Below are 4,511 nucleotides of genomic sequence, written 5' to 3'. Positions count from 1 at the left end.
TGCGAGTAGTAGAATTGTAAGCTACTCACTATCGAGTTATACCTTGCTGACGAAGCTCGGGTTGCAGCTCACTGCCGGGATATGATGGCCAATCGACGGATGACAGTCAGATACAACAAGAAAGTGAGGCCAAGCATTTTCGAGAAAAATGATTTGGTACTCAGGAGAGAGGATATTGGAAATAAAAATGCCAAAGATGGAAAGTTAGCTGCAAACTGGGAAAGACCATATCGAGTTAGAGAAAAGCTCGGAAAAGGCGCCTATATCCTAGATTTGATATCAATAATTGAGGAATTTTTTCTTTTTCAAAGATTTGTTCTTGTCTATTTTCGATGCATCAATATGAAATCTGAGATACAAGTACAATTTGTCATAGTGACTCTAATCAAGTCAAAATGCTCCTTATTTCGGTCTAAGAACCAAAGAGGACAGGTGACAGTGTTGTCTTTATCTTAGATAAAGTTGAATTACCAAATTCAAATTATAGCAAATGGTTAAGTCAATAAAGATGAGATCCATTTTTAATACAGGCTTACCAAAATGGTAAAGTCAAAATAAACATGCGTCATGGAAAGTGACATAAAGCAAAATCCGTATAAATGCTTTGACCTCGGCCAGGTCAATAATATAGAACTCGTAAGATGCACGGGTTTAGTAAAATTGTCTGAGTTGTACAAACCACCATCGAATATGGGGTAAAGCTCGGAAAAACACACAACTCGGAAAAGACCGGGTTAAAAAAGTAAAATCAACCCGAGTTGCAACTCGAATACAATGTGGAGGGGCAACTCGGATAAGGTTTGAAGTATGAGAAATTTGACTAAGTTATAAACTTAGGTACTAAAGGCAGAAGCCCACTTGTAAGAAAGGCAAAGACGAAGCCAAACTTTTAGCAAAAGCGAATACGGCTCCAGGAAAACATGCCGGATTATGAAAATCCAAATACCTAGATAAATGCATCTATGGTGAATTCGGGCAGTAAGAAATGCAAGACGTCACATCGTAGAGCAGAATATACGAAGATGATAAAAGGCTCAAAGGGCAAATTAAAAACCGGAGTAAAACTGGCAATATTCAAAATGAGTCGACGAGGGGCTCGAAGGCCCCAAATAGAAATTACAAAATAAAACCGGCATCCCGGCCCTTCATGCAGCAGGAGGAGTAGGCAGAGTTCTAACTTCTTCACCTCCCTCTACCATGGTCTCTTCCCCGCCTTCTGTCTGAGTAACAGAATCACAAGGTGGAGATTATGGAGGGGGACCTACAATTAAGCCCTTGCTGACATATGCCTTGGGATGAATTCCGGTTGTATTAAATGCTAAATCCGGGTTAACAACCTTCAGTTGATTAAGAGCATTGTTGAAAGAACCCACCACTGATTTCTCGAGTTCAACTCGATAGTTCTCGGCGGTGGACTTAGCTTCCTTCAACTCCGCCTCAACCTTTTCGAACATAATCTTGAAATCAGTCAGCGACTTGTGATTAAAGGTATGTAAGGATTGAAGTTCGTTATGCTCTCTTTGCAGGTTGGTGAAACTATTTTTAGTCTCCACCAATGTCAAAACAACTTGGTCTTTTTCTTCCTTCACCTGCGATAAGTCAGCAATGGCCTTGGCTTTTTTACCCTGGCATGTACTCAGGTCATTAAGGGCACGAAGATAATTCTCCTTCAAAGACAGGAGTGGCTTAACCATGGTGGAAATTTTCATACAACCCAACTCCATATCCTCCAATTCCCTCACTTGCGTTGAGGTGAAAGGGGAAGAGTTAAAGAAAATCTCAGGGGGGGCAAACGGCATCCCGAAGAGTACCAGTTATTCCGGATTTCCATAATGCATGCTTGGAAATCCCGGAGGACGGTGGGGGTATAGCTGACTTCAACACGCCCTGGGAAGAAATAGGAGCACGATTCTCAGGATTCCCCTTGGACTTGTCACCAGGGACTCCTTTGTTCTTCTCGTCAGTAAGGGAAGGAGGTTTCTTGGATCTTTCATCGGGGGCCTTTCTTTTCTGTCCTGTCGGGTCTATAGCAGCGCCCTTGGCACCCCGGTTTAAAATTGAGAGCCAGCTAGGCTGGTCATCCTTTTCACCTTGCTGCTCGCCTGGTTGTCGATCTGCCATATCAGGAACTACAAAACAAAGCGACAATCGGGTCATAAAATGCAATATACAAGCACTATAAATGTAGAAATAAACATACTTAATTCGGCATCCAGCTCCTCTTGAGACTTATAAATGAGGGATGCAACACTGGCATGTTTGTGTAACTGCAAATATGTACCAATGGTAATGGCACTATTGATGTTGGCAGGGCTTAACTCCGTCTCGTTGAAACGGTAGCTCGAAGGAGGAAATTGAAAATGGTCAGATGACCAACAAAGGGAAACTTTCCTTCCACGTCTTCGGTACCACGGTTATGGAGAAACTATACCTCTTTACCGGGATGGGCAGACACTTTAAAGAACTGGTCTTTAAAGTTTTTAAAAGACTCAGTATAAACACAAAAAAGTCTACGACCCGGCACACCTCAGATGGTAACCCAACCCTTTCTTTCCGGCGGTTCACGACCGGTTCGACACGAAACAACTTGGAAGAAGTAAAAAAAGACACGAACAAAAGGCTGAAGAGCAAGGTATGCACAAAAATGCTCAAATGCCTTAACAAAACCCCAGCCATTGGGATGAAGTTGGGTGGGTGATTGATAACTCATATTTTATTACACTTATTTGTTACTCTTGATTAGTATTTTTAGGATTTATTTGAATAAAATAATGATGTTTTGAGTTATTTTACATTTTTAGTTTTTGATTGGGTTTAATTTATTTTCGTCAGAATTTTTCAGCTTTACGTTACTTCTGTATTTTGGCCATATCTTGGTCCACAGTTGTCGGATTGACTCCGTTCTTGTTGGGTTTTTCAGATAACACAAAGGGCTACAATTCTTATGAATAGCTCGAAGCCCAATTCGGATTGGAAGCTAGTCGATTTCGTGCGCCAAGTCGGACACGTTTTGCTGAAGTTTTATTTTATTTCGTATTTTAGACATATGGGCCGGTCAAAACTGAACCCTAACCCGCTTTGGGTAGGGGTATATGACGGCAGAGTAGGAAACATTGTAGTCATTCTGTAATTTTCAAAATTGAGGATCAAAGTATTTTCTCTGAAGCGTTCTTCATCTTTTTCTTCTTCTTCTTTTTTTTATTTCAAACATGTTTACCTTAGCCATGCGAGGCTAAGAACCTTTTAATCAACCTAAGGGTAATGGATTCCATGGATTAGTCTTGAGGATCTGCGTTTATTTCAAATCAGTTTTGTTTCCCTTCCCAACTCAGATTGATATCGTGCGATCGTGGATATTCAATCTGAGGTTCGCGATTGCGATTATGGAAAGGGATTAATCATCAGATTTGATGATTAGGTTGATTGACCCTATGACCTTAAATCAAGCGGGCTGATACTCTGCGATTGTATGAGTAGAAACATCGTCTTTGATCAAATGCTAAGCGATCGCTTAGAGAGGGTTGTCAATTGGAAATAAGGATTCTGATCCGATTGACAAATCAATCACGATTCTGATATCTTCTTATCCGAGGAAAGATGTCCATGGAACCCAAACCTTAGGTTGGTTATTTTTAATTACGAATTTTGATTCCAAATTTATATTCTGCCTTTTTAATTATTGAATCAAAATCCAAAACCCCCCTTTTAATTTTCTGTTCTCATAAGCGATTTTAACCAAAACAATTTCCTTGAGAGACGACTCAGGGTTTCCACTTTACTGCAAATTTTCTGAACCCTGATTAAAAAATAATTTTTAATTTGCGCGAGTTCGACAGCTCGTGTCAGTGATATATGGAGATGGTTGAGAATTTCCATTTGAAACTCGGTCAAAGAAAACCGAATTCCAAGTTGAGTCACAACATCACGATAAAAGAAAAAGAAACAAGGATTTTCTTCTGCTCCCCCAGAGCAAACCGACTCATCTTCTTGGGGAGGGCCTATATCGTAATTAGTCAATTGCCCAACGGGAAGGCCGGCAACATCATCCGAGCTCATCTCGGATGTGGTGTTCAAAACCTCGTAGGTTACCCAGGGAAACCGGGATACTAGAGAGGCAGAAGGAGACTCAAAACAGGACTTAGCCGAACCCGACTCATCTACAGCTTCTTGAGGGGAAGATGCCATAAATACCTAAAACAAGGAAAAAGCTGAATCAGATGAGAATGGGAATACCTGAATTAAAAATGCTATAAGATGAATCACTAGAAGATGACGAAGTCGGCAAGTCAGAGATCATAATGGGATCATTTGCTTCACCAGATGCCGAAGTAGATTCCATAATATCTCAATGTCAGCAACTAGCCAATGTGGACTCGGCCAACGAGTCGCATCCTTGCTCGACAAGCTTAGAACTCAGGTAGACACAAGAATAACAGGGGACACTCCTTGGGATAGGGGAAGAATGCGGGAAAGCTCGGATGTTGGAACGCGACCCCAGAGGAATCATGGGC

This window comes from Gastrolobium bilobum, unplaced genomic scaffold (genome assembly GCF_033153095.1).
Source record: "Gastrolobium bilobum isolate Gb01-03AN ecotype WA unplaced genomic scaffold, APGP_CSIRO_Gbil_v1 utg2951, whole genome shotgun sequence".
NCBI classification, from domain to species: domain Eukaryota; kingdom Viridiplantae; phylum Streptophyta; class Magnoliopsida; order Fabales; family Fabaceae; genus Gastrolobium; species Gastrolobium bilobum.
Note: the sequence above shows the minus strand (reverse complement) of the source record.